The sequence below is a fragment of the Bombina bombina genome, chromosome 3, assembly GCF_027579735.1.
Source record: "Bombina bombina isolate aBomBom1 chromosome 3, aBomBom1.pri, whole genome shotgun sequence".
Lineage (NCBI taxonomy): Eukaryota > Metazoa > Chordata > Amphibia > Anura > Bombinatoridae > Bombina > Bombina bombina.
Genome location: NC_069501.1, coordinates 609756145 through 609774813, shown reverse-complemented (window position 1 = coordinate 609774813; position 18669 = coordinate 609756145).

Genomic DNA, 18669 nt, shown 5'->3' with positions numbered 1-18669 from the left:
CGAAAGGCAAAGAATGACTGGGGAATGAGGGGAGTGGAAGGAGTATTTAAGCCTTTGGCTGGGGTGTCTTTGCCTCCTCCTGGTGGACAGGTTCTGAATTTCCCAAAAGTAATGAATGCAGCTGTGGACTCTTTCCATTTATGAAGAAAACATGTGTTGAGTACAGCCATATAACCACAATGACTGACAGATAAACATATAGAAAGAAAAGCTGAGCTCCTATGCAGCAGACATGTTTTGTGCTCCCTGAGCAATTGTTCACTGCCTATAGGAGCTACAGCTTCCATCAGCTTAAATAGGCTACAGCTTTGCATCTTAAAGATATACAGATATGTTTTGTTATTAACTCTCTATGTTGATACATCTCATATATGATACAAAAGAACAGACATATGAGGAAGAAGTGTGTATATTAGGGGAATTATTTTAATTTCTTATAAAACAATAAATCCTTACACATTTAATTTTACATTTATGTTCTGTAGTATAGAAATAATTCATCACCATATTCACAAATCAATGTCCTTTCTGGAATTTAGGCCATATGGTACTGATGTATTTAAGGTAAAAATCCAGAATACCTCTCTGAGACTGAGCTTGTTCTCTCGATTCCCTCCTCTCTTACATACAGGGATATGATCAATACCTTGTAAAGACAATAGTTTTGGATCTGAATTATGCAGTTCCCTGAAATGTTTTGCAATAGGTGTATCTGACTCAGGGTCTTCTATTGATCGCACATGTTCAAGTAAACAATATTTCAGGGGTCTTTTTGTTCTACCTACATATTGCTTGGAGCACCCCCTACAGGTCAGTAGGTACATGACATGTGCTATTCTTTTGTATCATATATAAGATTCTGGGGCCTATCTATCAAGCTCCGAATGGAGCTTGATGCCCCGTGTTTCTGGCAAGCCTGCAGGCTCGCCAGAAACAGCAGTTATGGAGCAGCGGTCACAAAGATCGCTGCTCCATAACCTGTCCACCTGCTCTGAGCAGGCTGACAGACATCGCCGGAAATCAACCCGATCGAGTACAATCGGGTTGATTCACACCCCCTGCTGGCGGCCCATAGGCCCCGAGTCTTTTTACATTTATGTTCTGTAGTATAGAAATAATTCATCACCATATTCACAAATCAGTGTCCTTTCTGGAATTTAGGCCATATGGTACTGATGTATTTAAGGTAAAAATCCAGAATACCTCTCTGAGACTGAGCTTGTTCTCTCGATTCCCTCCTCTCTTACATACAGGGATATGATCAATACCTTGTAAAGACAATAGTTTTGGATCTGAATTATGCAGTTCCCTGAAATGTTTTGCAATAGGTGTATCTGACTCAGGGTCTTCTATTGATCGCACATGTTCAAGTAAACAATATTTCAGGGGTCTTTTTGTTCTACCTACATATTGCTTGGAGCACCCCCTACAGGTCAGTAGGTACATGACATGTGCTGTTCTTTTGTATCATATATAAGATTCTAGGGCCTATCTATCAAGCTCCGAATGGAGCTTGATGCCCCGTGTTTCTGGCAAGCCTGCAGGCTCGCCAGAAACAGCAGTTATGGAGCAGCGGTCACAAAGATCGCTGCTCCATAACCTGTCCACCTGCTCTGAGCAGGCTGACAGACATCGCCGGAAATCAACCCGATCGAGTACAATCGGGTTGATTCACACCCCCTGCTGGCGGCCCATAGGCCCCGAGTCTGCAGGAGGCGGCGTTGCACCAGCAGCTCTTGTGAGCTGCTGGTGCAATACTGAATACGGCGAGCGTATTGCTCGCCGTATTCAGCGAGGTCTGGCGGACCTGATCCACACAGTCGGATCACGTCTGCCAGACTTTCTTAAATAGATAGGGGCCGTTGTATCAACATAGAGAGTTAAAGGGACACTGAACCCAAATTTTTTCTTTCGTAATTCAGATAGAGGATGCAATTTTAAGCAGCTTTATAAAATACTCCTTTTATACATTTTTCTTCTTTCTCTTGCTTTCTTTATTTGAAAAAGAAAGCATCTAAGCAATTTTGTTGGTCTAGTACCCTGGACAGCCCTTGTTTATTGGTGGGTGAATTTATCCACCAATCAGCAAGAACAACCCAGGTTGTTCACCAAAAATGGGCCAGCATCTAAACTTACATTCTTTCTTTTCAAATAAAGATACCAAGAGAAGGAGGAAACTTTGATTGGTATTTAGGCTATTACCCCCCCCACACACACACACTCTAGCCATGGGTGCCACAATGATGAAATCTTTCTTTCAATACACACCAGCAGTGTAACCTAGGTTCCAAAATGTCAGCACCCATGATTAGAAAGAGGTGCATGAAGTGTGTTTGGTGTCCCTTTAAAAGAAAAATAAATAAAGAGCAGATGCCATTGTTTGCCATCAGTAATGATTTCATATAAATGGATATCAAAAAAGCACTTAAAGGGATAGGAAAGTTAAAATTAAAATAACATGATTCAGATAGAACATGTAATTTTAAGAAACTTTTAAATTCACTTCATTTTTCAAATGTGCTTTGTTCTCTTGGTATCCCTTGTTTTAAAATAATACGCACATATCCTACACTAGTGGGAGCTAGCTGCTGATTGGTGCCTGCACACACTTGTCTGTTGTGATTGGCTATTTAGATATGTTCATCTAGCTGCCAGTAGTGCAATGCTGTTCATTCAGCAAAGGATAACAAGAGAATGAAGCAAATTTGCTAATAGAAGTAAACTATAAAAGTTGTTTAAAATTGTATGTTCTTTCCAAATCATGAAATACTTTTTTTGGGTTTCATGTCCCTTTAACACAAATTTTCTTATAAATCCATTATATGTATCATAAATCTCCATTCTTGGTATATATGAATTCATAACACAAATGCGTTATTAAGCACTGCAATCACAGCCAATGAAACCAAGCTGCATGGTGGCCGTGCAGGGGTAGAATGCCAGCAAATTTGTTTTCAATGCCACCTTGGATCCACCTGCCATAGGTTTGTCACCTCTGCACTAAACTGTCTCACAATGATATAAATACATTTTATAATTACACTTTGTATATAAAGCTATCTTTAAATTCAAAGAGCAGGCGTTTAAAAACTTCTTTGGCTTTTTAAAACTCATTTTACATAATAGTTATAACATTAGATCAAAAGTTCTACATTATATAAATATACATATTCATAATCATCAGTATTCCAGCATACATTATACAGTAATTGTGTTTGATGTGTATGCATAGTCAGTATATTAATTGCTTCCGCTGTTCCACAGGCAACCAGCTCCTTCAAAATGTAATAAACAGAATAAAGCACCTAATCTAATACATTTATTTTCTATGTGTTAGATAAAGATGACAAACTAGAAATTAGTGAATATATTCAATTACACTTTGAAGAAAAGGTTTGATTAAGTAACGGTGTGGGATACAAGTTATCATTTTTCAAGCTAAAATGTAAACTGAAATCACTGGATAAAACTGCTGATTATCTTTCATATTACTGTACAACCAATAAACCTCAGAATGATTATGAAGCAGAGAAACAGAGAAAAATCAGAGTCTTTTGTCCTAGTCATTTTTACATTGGGATTATCATTGTTGTATGAATTATAGACCAATTTTCATTTTGAGATGCACCACGTAATTACCACGTAATGTTAATTTATTGCACTCAGTGTACATGCTTTTTTATTTAATATAGTTCAGCTCATAATTCTAGGTGTTCATGTATGTAAACATGTTTAATATGTAAATATTTTCATAGTCAAATTGTCATAGTCCCCTATTCAATTTGACTTAAAGGGACAGTAAACAATAAAAATAAAATAATTTCAAGTGGTCGATCCGATAAAAATCGTCGCCCGCAAAAGCTGGCGACGCCAATATTTGTGCGGGTTTGGTATCCTATATACGGCGTAACTTAGAAGTTACGCGCGTATATTTCTGCAGGCGCCCGTAGTTTTTTGGGCCATAGGCAGGTATACCAAACCCGCGCAGTTTGGTATCCAATATACAGCGTAAGGACTTACGTGGCGAAAATGGAGAAATCTTACTCCATTTTCACCTCGCCACAAAAAGCAGCCGTAAGAAGCCTTACGCTGAGTATTGGAGCCTGTAACTCCCTAAACTGGCTGCTAAATAAACCTAACACCTAACGCATGCGCAATGTCTATCTAACTGTCAACCGCGATCTGCTAAATAAAACCTAACACCTAACACATGCGCAATGTATATCTCCCTGTCAACCGCGATCCCCCGCCGCAATCCCTAATAAAGTATTTAACCCCTAAACCGCCGCCATCTACATAAACTAACCCCCTACTGTGAGCCCCTAAAACCGCCACCATCTAACTGATCTATCCCCTAATGTGAACCCCTTACACCGCCGCCATCTACCTTATCTATCCCCTAATCTGACCCCTTACACCGCCGCCACCTATATAAAAATTATTAACCCCATAATCAAATCCCCCTATACCGCCGCCAGCTATATTAATATTATTAACCCCTAATCTAATCCCCCTAAAATAATTATCTCTATTACCAGCCCTTAAAAGGGCCTTTTGCGGGGCTTTGCCCTAAAGTAAACAGCTCTTTTGCCCTATAACCTGCCCTCCCTACACCGCCGCCACCTATATTAATGGTATTAACCCCTAATGTAAGCCCCTTACACTGCCGCCATCTACATTAAAATTATTAACCCCTAATTTAATCTACCTACCCCACCGCCAGCTATATTATCTATATTAACCCTAAGTATATTATAGTTAATATAGTTATTACATTACAGGGAGTGCAGAATTATTAGGCAAATGAGTATTTTGACCACATCATCCTCTTTATGCATGTTGTCTTACTCCAAGCTGTATAGGCTCGAAAGCCTACTACCAATTAAGCATATTAGGTGATGTGCATCTCTGTAATGAGAAGGGGTGTGGTCTAATGACATCAACACCGTATATCAGGTGTGCATAATTATTAGGCAACTTCCTTTCCTTTGGCAAAATGGGTCAAAAGAAGGACTTGACAGGCTCAGAAAAGTCAAAAATAGTGATATATCTTGCAGAGGGATGCAGCACTCTTAAAATTGCAAAGCTTCTGAAACGTGATCATCGAACAATCAAGCGTTTCATTCAAAATAGTCAACAGGGTCGCAAGAAGCGTGTGGAAAAACCAAGGCGCAAAATAACTGCCCATGAACTGAGAAAAGTCAAGCGTGCAGCTGCCAAGATGCCACTTGCCACCAGTTTGGCCATATTTCAGAGCTGCAACATCACTGGAGTGCCAAAAAGCACAAGGTGTGCAATACTCAGAGACATGGCCAAGGTAAGAAAGGCTGAAAGACGACCACCACTGAACAAGACACACAAGCTGAAACGTCAAGACTGGGCCAAGAAATATCTCAAGACTGATTTTTCTAAGGTTTTATGGACTGATGAAATGAGAGTGAGTCTTGATGGGCCAGATGGATGGGCCCGTGGCTGGATTGGTAAAGGGCAGAGAGCTCCAGTCCGACTCAGACGCCAGCAAGGTGGAGGTGGAGTACTGGTTTGGGCTGGTATCATCAAAGATGAGCTTGTGGGGCCTTTTCGGGTTGAGGATGGAGTCAAGCTCAACTCCCAGTCCTACTGCCAGTTTCTGGAAGACACCTTCTTCAAGCAGTGGTACAGGAAGAAGTCTGCATCCTTCAAGAAAAACATGATTTTCATGCAGGACAATGCTCCATCACACGCGTCCAAGTACTCCACAGCGTGGCTGGCAAGAAAGGGTATAAAAGAAGAAAATCTAATGACATGGCCTCCTGGTTCACCTGATCTGAACCCCATTGAGAACCTGTGGTCCATCATCAAATGTGAGATTTACAAGGAGGGAAAACAGTACTCCTCTCTGAACACTGTCTGGGAGGCTGTGGTTGCTGCTGCACGCAATGTTGATGGTGAACAGATCAAAACACTGACAGAATCCATGGATGGCAGGCTTTTGAGTGTCCTTGCAAAGAAAGGTGGCTATATTGGTCACTGATTTGTTTTTGTTTTGTTTTTGAATGTCAGAAATGTATATTTGTGAATGTTGATATGTTATATTGGTTTCACTGGTAAAAATAAATAATTGAAATGGGTATATATTTGGTTTTTGTTAAGTTGCCTAATAATTATGCACAGTAATAGTCACCTGCACACACAGATATCCCCCTAAAATAGCTATAACTAAAAACAAACTAAAAACTACTTCCAAAACTATTCAGCTTTGATATTAATGAGTTTTTTTGGGTTCATTGAGAACATGGTTGTTGTTCAATAATAAAATTAATCCTCAAAAATACAACTTGCCTAATAATTCTACACTCCCTGTATATATATTAACTATATTAACCCTAATTATATTAGGGTTAATATAGTTAATATAGTTACTATAGTATTTATATTAACTATATTAACTCTATCTAACCCTAACACCCCTAACTAAATTCTTATTAAATAAATCTAATTCATATTATAAACTAAAATATTCCTATTTAAATCTAAATACTTACCTATAAAATAAACCCTAAGATAGCTACAATATAATTAATAATTACATTGTAGCTATGTTAGGGTTTATATTTATTTTACAGGTAAATTGTTAATTACTTTAACTAGGTATAATAGCTATTAAATAGTTATGAACTATTTAAGAGCTACCTAGTTAAAATAATTACCCAATTACCTGTAAAATAAATCCTAACCTAAGTTACAAATACACCTACACTATCAATAAATTAAATAAACTACAAATATCTATCTAAAAATACAATTAAATTAACTAAACTAAATTACAAAAAAAAAAAACACTAAATTACCAAAAATAAAAAAAAGATTACAAGATTTTTAAGCTAATTACACCTATTCTAAGCCCCTAATAAAATAATAAAGCCCCCCAAAATAAAAAAAATTCCCTACCCTATTCTAAATTAAAAAAAGTTCAAAGCTCTTTTACCTTACCAGCCCTTAAAAGGGCCTTTTGTGGGGGCATGCCCCAAAGAAAACTGCTCTTTTGCCTGAAAAAAAACCCCACAATACCACCCCCCAACATTACAACCCACCACCCACATACCCCTAATCTAACCCAAACCCCCCTTAAATAAACCTAACACTACCCCCCTGAAGATCTCCCTACCTTGTCTTCACCACCGGGCCGAACTCCTCATCCGATCCGGGCGATGTCTATCCAAGCGGTAAAGAAGATGTCTTCATCCCAGCGATGTCTTTATCCAAGCGGCAGCAAAGTCTTCTTCCATCGGGCAGAATCTTCCATCAAGCGGCATCTTGAATCTTCTCTCCACCGACGCGGAGCATCCATCCCGGCCGACGACTGAACGACGAATGAGGTACCTTTAAATGACGTCATCCATGATGGCGTCCGTCGAATTCCGATTGGCTGATAGGATTCTATCAGCCAATCGGAATTGAGGTAGAAAAATCTGATTGGCTGATTGAATCAGCCAATCAGATTCAAGTTCAATCCGATTGGCTGAACCAATCAGCCAATCAGATTGAGCTCGCATTCTATTGGCTGTTCCGATCAGCCAATAAAATGCGAGCTCAATCTGATTGGCTGATTCAATCAGCCAATCAGATTTTTCTACCTTAATTTCGATTGGCTGATAGAATCCTATCAGCCAATCGGAATTTGACGGACACCATCTTGGATGACATCATTTAAATGTACCTCATTCGTCGTTCAGTCGTCGGCCGGGATGGATGCTCCGCGTCGTTGGAGAGAAGATTCAAAATGCCGCTTGATGGAAGATTCTGCCCGATGGAAGAAGACTTTGCTGCCGCTTGGATAAAGACATCGCTGGGATGAAGACCTCTTCTTTACCGCTTGGATAGACATCGCCCGGATCGGATGAGTTTGGCCCGGTGGTGAAGACAAGGTAGGGAGATCTTCAGGGGGGTAGTGTTAGGTTTATTTAAGGGGGGTTTGGGTTAGATTAGGGGTATGTGGGTGGTGGGTTGTAATGTTGGGGGGGTGGTATTGTGTTTTTTTTTTCAGGCAAAAGAGCAGTTTTCTTTGGGGCATGCCCCCACAAAAGGCCGTTTTAAGGGCTGGTAAGGTAAAAGAGCTTTGAACTTTTTTAAATTTAGAATAGGGTAGGGAAATTTTTTTATTTTGGGGGCTTTATTATTTTATTAGGGGGCTTAGAATAGGTGTAATTAGCTTAAAAATCTTGTAATCTTTTTTTTATTTTTTGTAATTTAGTGTTTGTTTGTTTTTTTGTAATTTAGTTTAGTTTATTTAATTGTATTTTTAGATAGATATTTGTAGTTTATTTAATTTATTGATAGTGTAGGTGTATTTGTAACTTAGGTTAGGATTTATTTTACAGGTAATTGGGTAATTATTTTAACTAGGTAGCTATTAAATAGTTCATAACTATTTAATAGCTATTATACCTAGTTAAAATAATTAACAATTTACCTGTAAAATAAATATAAACCCTAACATAGCTACAATGTAATTATTAATTATATTGTAGCTATCTTAAGGTTTATTTTATAGGTAAGTATTTAGATTTAAATAGGAATATTTTAATTAATAATATTAATATTAGATTTATTTTAATAAGAGTTTAGTTAGGGATGTTAGAGTTAGATAGGGTTATTATACTTTATATATATATAATATAATAACGATATTAACTATATTAACCCTAATATAATTAGGGTTAATATAGTTAATATATATAATATAATAACTATATTAACTATATTAACCCTAATATAATTAGGATTAATATAGTTAATATAGCTGGCGGTGTAGGGGGATTAGATTAGGGGTTAATACATTTATTATAGGTGGCCGCGGTGTAGGGGGATGTAGATTGTAGGCAAAAGAGCAGTTTACTTTGTGACAAAGCCCCGCCAAAAGCCCTTTTAAGGGCTGGCAAAAGAGCTGAATTCTTTGGGGCATGCCCCGCAAAAAGCCCTTTTAAGGGCTGGCAAAAGAGCTGTTACTTTGGGGCAATGCCACGCAAAAAGCCCTTTTCAGGGCTATTTGTAGGGTTAGAATTAGGTTTAGTGGTAGGGATAGTTTAGTATTTTAGGGGTTAAATAATTTAATATAGATGGCGGCGGGGTAGGGGGATTAGATTAGGGGTTAATAATTTTAAATAGATAGCGGCGGGGTAGGGGCTCATTTTAGGGGGTAGGTAAGGTAGATGTCGGCGGGGTAGGGGCTCACTTTAGGGGGTAGGTAAGGTAGATGGCGGCGGTGTTAGGGGCTCACTTTAGGGGGTTATAGATTTAATATAGCTGGCGGCAGTTTAGGGGTTAATAACTTTATTAGGTAGCGGCGGTTTAGGGGTTAATACATTGTTATTGTTAGGATAGTGAGGGGGAATAGCGAATAGAGGGTTAGACGTGTCGGGCTATGTTAGGGAGGCGTGTTAGACAGTGCGGGTGATTTAGTCTTTAGTCAGGTTTTGTAGGCACCGGCAGTTTCTAACGTGCCGCAAGTCACTGGCGACGCCAGAAATTTGTACTTGCGCAGATTTCTGGACATCGCTGGTTTATCCGATTTACGGCACGTTAGCATCTGACGGCACCGTATATGGGATAGCTCGAGTTGCGAGCTGAAACTGCGGGCGACGAGGGTTCCCTCGCTTGCGCCGCAAACTACGATCTATATCGGATCGCGCCCCAAGTATTTTCCTGCCATTTAATATACTGGATTTTTGTCTAACACTGTTTAGTTCCTAATAAATTACTATAATTGATGCCTTTAGAATCTACCTATGCAATGCTCTTCTGGCTGCCCCCAAGGCTAAAGGATTTTTTTCTGAAGCAATCAGTGCTTATTTTATCCAATGGCGCAGATATCAATCCCCCCTTGATTGTAACAAGGTGTGTTACCGTCCTTCTCTCTTTGCCTTTTTTTTCACTGTAAAGATTATGCTCACTTCTGCACAAACAATGTAACAGGTGGATCATGGCGTGCACAGCTTCACAATCCACTGTTTAACTGGCTATATACTGTAGTTGTTCATAGGGTACATAGCAAACATTCACATGCTGAATGGGGTGGGGAGCTCTGTTCTCGTGCACAGAAACTGTTATAGGAAGTGAGCGTCCTTAGACAACTGAGCTGCATTTAATAAATGGTATAATTCTATATCATTTAATTGAAAATTAAAATAATTATATATTTGTGTGCAGAAGTGACTACTGAATGCTGAAGTACATTTTTTTGCAGCATTACTATGGATGGTGATTTACAGATAACGAAAACCTTATCATGAAAATAAATAAAATGTGTTATAAATTACTATGGACAAACATAAAACTATAAACTGTAATTATTTAAGAGTCAGGCTTGCATATGTCTTCAGTAACCTCAAAGAGAAAGGAAACACAACCAAACATAGGGCCTTGTTTATTAAAGGGACACTGAACCCAATTTTTTTCTTTCGTGATTCAGATAGAGCATGCCATTTTAAGCAACTTTCTAATCTACTCCTATTATCAATTTTTCTTCGTTCTCTTGCTATCTTTATTTGAAAAAGAAGACATCTAAGCTTTTTTTTGGTTTAGCACTCTGGACAGCACTTTTTTTATTGGTGGATGAATTTATCCACCAATCAGCAAGGACAACCCAGGTTGTTCACCAAAAATGGGCCGGCATCTAAACTTACATTATTGCATTTCAAATAAAGATACCAAGAGAATGAAGAAAAAAAAATGATAATTGGAGTAAATAAGGCCTAGATTTGGAGTTTGGCGTTAGCCGTGAAAACCAGCGTTAGAGGCTCCTAACGCTGGTTTTAGGCTACCGCCGGTATTTGGAGTCAGTGATTAAAGGGTCTAACGCTCACTTTTCAGCCGCGACTTTTCCATACCGCAGATCCCCTTACGTCAATTGCGTATCCTATCTTTTCAATGGGATCTTTCTAACGCTGGTATTTAGAGTCGTTTCTGAAGTGAGCGTTAGAGCTCTAATGACAAAACTCCAGCCGCCGGAAAATAGCAGGAGTTAAGAGCTTTCTGGGCTAACGCCAGTTTATAAAGCTCTTAACTACTGTACCCTAAAGTACACTAACACCCATAAACTACCTATGTACCCCTAAACCGAGGTCCCCCCACATCGCCGCCACTCGATTTAAATTTTTTAACCCCTAATCTGCCGACCGCCACCTACGTTATACTTATGTACCCCTAATCTGCTGCCCCTAACCCCGCCGACCCCTGTATTACATTTATTAACCCCTAACCTGCCCCCCACAACGTCGCCGCCAGCTACTTACAATAATTAACCCCTAATCTCCCGACCGCAAAGCGCCGCCACCTACGTTATCCTTATGTACCCCTAATCTGCTGCCCCTAACACCGCCGACCCCTATATTATATTTATTAACCCCTAATCTGCCCCCCTCAACGTCGCCGACACCTGCCTACACTTATTAACCCCTAATCTGCCGAGCGGACCTGAGCGCTACTATAATAAAGTTATTAACCCCTAATCCGCCTCACTAACCCTATCATAAATAGTATTAACCCCTAATCTGATCGGAACAGCCAATAGAATGCGAGCTCAATCTGATTGGCTGATTGGATCAGCCAATCGGATTGAACTTGATTCTGATTGGCTGATTCCATCAGCCAATCAGAATATTCCTACCTTAATTCCGATTGGCTGATAGAATCCTATCAGCCAATCGGAATTCAAGGGACGCCATCTTGGATGACGTCCCTTAAAGGAACCGTCATTCGTCGGGAGACAACGGAAGAAGAGGATGGATCCGCGTCGCCTGCTTCAAGATGGACCCGCTCCGCACCGGATGCAAGAAGATCGAAGATGCCGTTTGGAGAAGATGTTTGCCGGTCCGGATGTCCTCTTCTTGCCGGATAGGAGGAAGACTTTGGAGCCTCTTCTGGACCTCTTCAGCCACCGGATGATGGATCGCCAACCCCCGCTTGGGTTGCATGAAGATGTTGGAGCCAGGACGGATCGGTGATACCTGGATGGTGAAGACAAGGTAGGAAGATCTTCAGGGGCTTAGTGTTAGGTTTATTTAAGGGGGGTTTGGGTTATATTAGGGGTATGTGGGTGGTGGGTTGTAATGTTGGGGGGGGGTATTGTATGTGTTTTTTTTACAGGCAAAAGAGCTGAAATTCTTGAGGCATGCCCCGCAAAGGGCCCTGTTCAGGGCTGGTAAGGTAAAAGAGCTTTTAACTTTTTTAATTTAGAATAGGGTAGGGAATTTTTTATTTTGGGGGTCTTTGTTATTTTATTAGGGGGCTTAGAGTAGGTGTAATTAGTTTAAAATTGTTGTAATAATTTTCTGATGTTTGTAAATATTTTTTTATTTTTTGTAACTTAGTTCTTTTTTATTTTTTGTACTTTAGCTAGTTTATTTAATTGTATTTATTTGTAGGAATTGTGTTTAATTAATTTATTGATAGTGTAGTGTTAGGTTAATTGTAGGTAATTGTAGGTAGTTTATTTAATTAATTTATTGATTGGGTAGTGTTAGGTTTAATTATATCTTAGGTTAGGATTTATTTTACAGGTAAATTTGTAATTATTTTAACTAGGTAACTATTAAATAGTTCTTAACTATTTAATAGCTATTGTACCTGGTTAAAATAATTACAAAGTTACCTGTAAAATAAATATTAATCCTAAAATAGCTATAATATAATTATAATTTATATTGTAGCTATATTAGGATTTATTTTACAGGTAAGTATTTAGCTTTAAATAGGAATAAGTTATTTAATAAGAGTTAATTAATTTCGTTAGATGTAAATTATATTTAAGTTAGGGGGGTGTTAGTGTTAGGGTTAGACTTAGCTTTAGGGGTTAATCCATTTATTATAGTAGCGATGAGCTCCGGTCGTCAGATTAGGGGTTAATAATTGAAGTTAGGTGTCGGCGATGTTAGGGAGGGCAGATTAGGGGTTAATACTATTTATGATAGGGTTAGTGAGGCGGGTTAGGGGTTAATAACTTTATTATAGTAGCGGTGCGGTCCGCTCGGCAGATTAGGGGTTAATAAGTGTAGGCAGGTGTCGGCGACGTTGTGGGGGGCAGATTAGGGGTTAATAAATATAATATAGGGGTCGGCGATGTTAGGGCAGCAGATTAGGGGTACATAGGGATAACGTAGGTTGCGGTGGTTTACGGAGCGGCAGATTAGGGGTTAAAAAAAATATGCAGGGGTCAGCGATAGCGGGAGCGGCAGATTAGGGGTTAATAAGTGTAAGGTTAGGGGTGTTTAGACTCGGGGTACATGTTAGAGTGTTAGGTGCAGACGTAGGAAGTGTTTCCCCATAGGAAACAATGGGGCTGCGTTAGGAGCTGAACGCTGCTTTTTTGCAGGTGTTAGGTTTTTTTTCAGCTCAAACAGCCCCATTGTTTCCTATGGGGATATTGTGCACGAGCACGTTTTTGAGGCTGGCCGCGTCCGTAAGCAACTCTGGTATCGAGAGTTGCATTTGCGGTAAAAATGCTCTACGCTCCTTTTTTGGAGCCTAACGCAGCATTTGTTTGAACTCTCGATACCAGAGTTAAATTTATGGTGCGGCCAGAAAAAAACCCGCGGAGCGTTAACAGCCCATCTACCGCCAAACTCCAAATTTAGGCCTTAGAAAGTTGCTTAAAATGTCATGCTCTATCTGAATAACGAAAGAAAAAATTTGGGTTCAGTGTCCCTTTAAGCTGCGTATGAAGTGTTTCAGGCTCTCGTAAGCGAGCTGGAAATGTTTGTTAAGTGTGAAGGAGTTAAATGATCCCAATCTGATGGAGATGATAGCGCCTGTCGGACGATTGGCCAAGTGTAGGCTATTAAAAGGGGCGGCATTGCACAAGCAGTGGCATACGTTGCCTGCTCACCGCAATGCCAGGTGGACAGGTTTCCAGGCTGTTAAGAAATGGAGCCAAAAATATAAAACTGCAGAGAAAATATTAAACAAACTGCCCAACAATGGACTTTACTCACATTCTTTAGAACTACTTTAGCTAAATGACAGGCGCTCTTCCTAAACATGTATTTAGACCATATGTTTAAAACAATAAGGTACAAAATTATTCAAGGAAGAAAGTTTGGCCACATAGACGCTAACTTAATGAACTGTATAGACTTGAGAAGTTTGAATTACTGATTCCACAAATAGACACTCCCCAGCGATATGTCAATGGCCTTATTATGGCTCTTGGAATAAGCTTACATAGCTCAGTATTCTGCAGTGGAAGCTCTTTAATACGGGAAACATGGGCTCTGTCCCAACATTTAAAATGCTCTAAAATAAAAGACAGCTGTGTAGTCTTGTGCATGGTCTTTTTCATTCAATTATGCAGTTCTGATAACCATTTTTTACTGAAGAAGACCAGCACTCCATATGAGGACCAGCGATCCGGATCCGTGCATCGCTGAAGACCGCTTCGCACCTCTGGGAAGAAGATAGAAGATGGTGCCGCCCTGGAAGAAGATCTTCTCTCAATGGATGAAGACTTTGCTCTGCCTGGACTTCCGGACTTCAGGAACTGTGAGTAGATTTTCTGGGGTTAGTGTTAGGTTTTTGTGGGGTTTTTTTGGGTGTTTTTTTTTTTTTTTTAGATTAGGGCTTTTTTTTTTTTAATGGGCACAAAAGAGCTGAATGTCCTTTTAAAGGCAATGCCCATACAAATGCCCCTTTAAGGGCAATGGATAGCTTAGGTTTATTTTAGACTTAGGTTTTTTATTTTGGGGAATTGGTTGGGTGGGGGGCTTTACGTTTAGGGGGGACTTTGTAATTTTTGTAGGTAAAAGAGCTGTTTAACTTAGGACAATGTCCTACAAAAGGCCCTTTTAAGGACTATTGGTAGTTTATTTATAGATTAGGGGGTGTTTTATTTTGGGGTGGCATTTTTGTTTTTATTGGGCTATTAGACTAGGTTTAATTTATTATTATTTTGGATAATTTTGTTTATTTTTTGTAATTTTAGATTTGTTTTATTTTTTGTAATGTTAGTGATTTTTTTGTAATGTTAGATTTTGTAATGTTAGGTTTTTTATTTTTTTTCGTAGTGTTAGGATTTTTTAATATTGTAATTTAGTTTTTTTTTAATTTTATTTTATTTTTTAAAATAGGTTAATTTATAGTTTAATCTTAGGTGTTTTTTTCCGCAGGTAAGTTTTTATTTATTTTAAGATACTTATATTGTAAGTTTAATTTAAAGTTAAGGGGGTGTTAGTTTTAAGGGTTAATAGTTTAATTTAGTGTTTTGCGATATTGTGGGGCGGCGGTTTAGGGGTTAATAGGTTTAGTGTTGTAGATGTGGGGGCCAGCGGTTTAGGGGTTAATAGGTTTTTTATAGTAGTAGCGATGTGTGGGGCCGGTTTAGGGGTTAATAGTTTTTTTTTTACAGAAGTAGCGATTTAGGGGGCCAGCGGTTTAGAGGTTAATAGGTTTATTTAGTTTTGGCTATGTGGGTGGGCAGCAGATTGGGGGTTAATACATTTTTTAGTATTTGCGATGCGGGGGTGGCGGTTTAGGGGTTAATAGGTTAATAGTTTTGTGAAACATTTTTTTTCACAAAATCCCAACTACTGGTCTCAGATAGCGGAATGGATCACAGCGGTATAAGCTGTAACGCTAGCGTAATAGTCTGACCGCACAACCTGTAATACAGGAGACCTGAAAAGTCTACACTCAAAAGTAATTTTTTGAGTGCAGAATGGAGAGTTGCGTAAAGGCTAAAATGCTAGTGGTATAACTGTACCGCAGCGACTTGTAATAGGGAGATCTGCATATTTTGCCCGAAATGGCCACATTTTCAGCAGTATAGCCGTACCGCAAAACTTGTAATTTTGCTGAATGTTTGCAACAATGTTATACATAACATGTCATAGTCAAAGGACAAGAACTTAAGACAAGTACTTGTCATTTTTACAGAAGATTAAGTATTAGAGATGGGCATTCATTTTCAGATGAATGCACATTTGTCATGAAAATCCGAATCCGAATGAATGCGCCAACAAAAAGGAAAGAAAACAAAAACATAATGACGAAAATCATCAGTATTCATTTTTTTACTTTACTTTTTTTAACGAAAACAAATGTATATGTTTAACAAAAATAGAGTATTTGTTTTAAACAACGAATAACAAATAGTGCAGCCACCGAATATTCCGAGAAATGAAATTCCCTGAATATTCGGAATGAAAATTTCAAGCAAAACGAAAACGTCTTGGCTGCACATCTAGTTATATACAGGTAATTCAATCCGGCTTAGAATCTGAAGTTTAAATGGCTATGAAAGTGGGGAAATTGCTTAGTAAGCACACTAACGGTAGTGAAGAGGCCATGGGTGGCTGTCACACTTCTAGAGGATCTGAAGAAGTTAGTTTGTGGCATGAATGAGGAAATACCCAAATATTTATATTTTGGTTTGAATAAACAGCAATGTCTTAGTATATGAATCTAGCTGCAGATGATAGAGTGGTGCACCCATGATGGACAGCTATATTTCATGACTTTGCTTATCAATAGATATTAAACAGCATGAGATGCTGTAGATAAGTTCAGGGAGTTGCTATTGGAAAAAAGTAAACAAGTTTTGAGTTCATACTGTTGCATGAACAATGTTTGTTTAAAGCAGTTTAATCCTTAAACATATAACAGTACTTTTTACTTTGAAACTGTAGTGAACTGAATATGTACTGCTCGCCTGTGTTGCTGTGGATCTGCAGCATGGAAGGCTAATATGTCCAAGGTGTTGTTGATGGAGAAAAAGAATACGTTAAGACAATGAACACCTCAGTTGTATGGGGGGATTTAAATTGAAGTGAGCTAAAGCAATGAAAAGAAGAGCAGATAAGAACAGTTTGCAGCAGCTTCAAATCCTATGCTTCTTCCTTTTCAGTCTAGAGTATGAATATGATTAGGTACCAGAGATAAATATGTACTTGTTTGTCAACTCAAGAATCCAAAATACAGCCCAAGATACACTCAATTTACTGTGTCAGTGTTGATTGAAATTTTCCTTCAGTTTAACTCAAGTGTTTGTTCAATGAACCACTTGGAATCAGTTCACAAAGATGCAGCAAACTCACCGTGGTTTGCTCTTTCCAACAAATCATCTACTTAACCCTTCTGTTTATTTTATGCTCTGAGATGTTTTCTATTTCTCTTCAGAAATCCAATCTTCAACGTGCAATAAAGACGCCATTCACTTATTCACCATTCTCCCTCCCTTTCCCACTCAACAATGAATGCCCTTCCATATCATTTGCAAAGTAGCCATAATATATGCAAGTCATTCATCCAGGCAGAAGAACAAATCTTAGAAGCCAATTTAGTCTTATTTTGTAATTTAGAGCTCTGGGTTGTGTATAGTATTAAGGGTTGGATAGAAAGATGAATGACCACGCAATTTAAAATTCAAAAAATGAAATAAATAGCGTTAGGTGCAGCCTAGGTTTTTTCATAGTAATGATAACCTCTTCTTTTAAAATATGGTCCATAAAATATGAGAAATAAAAGGAAATTTTAGTTGTGTGAGGGTTTATAGGTTAACAATTTTTTCTTAGGGGTTTGGTGCATTTTCCTTCAGTTGGAAGAAGGTCAGATTTTCATGTTTGCTATTTAATTATTTGGAATTCATTTATGAGTGCAGATTTACATTTAAACAAGAAAATTATATATATTTATTCAATGCCAATTCAGCTTTCTTCTTATGCATTTTAATTTTTTTTAAACATTTTTTTTATCATTATTTTATTAAGAAATCTGGAAAAAACAGTACTCTGTCTAAAAATAGACTTTTTTTTTTTTTATAAAAGACTTAGTTCATCTGAATATTCCAATACCAATTATTTCTAATTATAGAGACATTATTGACAAAAAAAATCTCTAACAGCTATTGATTTTCTTTACGTGTTTAAATAAAATCCCCATTACCTGATTTACATGTGAACCTATTCCACGTGCTTGATTTAACCCACAAACCTCTAAAAATACACTACTTATGCAACATAAAATTCCACTATAGAAATACAGTTCAGAAATTACTTTTATCCTTGTTTCTGGTCCTCTACAGATTTTGAGCACATTGATGACACCGTATAGGTAGAAAAATATAAAAGGGTAAATTTAAATGTAGTATGATTCCTAAAAATCAACCTAGATTGCAAGTGGCACACTATTTTTCACTCGAGCGTTAAGTGCACTCAAAGTAAAAATTTGCACGACTGGATAGGGCCCATAATACAAGTTGAAAATAAAAAGAAAGTGTGAAAGGAAAAGACTCAGACACGCTAACTTCAGGACTTCAGATATCGCAACCACGCTAACTCCTTCTCCCCATAGAATTCTATGGGACGTGCTGCAAAAACCTTATTAGTTATCGCTCGTGCGCCAACTCGACACTGTGGTAGATCATGTGCACTAAAGCGGAAGGTGTATTAGGAATACTTTACATTCCTATGTTCTTCACATACATTTTTTAAACAGATATTTCTATTTATATATCTGATTATTATTTTTTTTATATGTTTTGTGATTTTTTTTTTAACCCTTACACTTTGCTTTAGATCACACTAAATATTTTAGCACAGTTTCTGCTTTTGTTCCTGTGCAAACTACAGTTTTCAAATTCTAATATGAGAGCTATGTGCAATATCTTTTGAAAGTATAGGTTGTGCTAGAACGATGTCG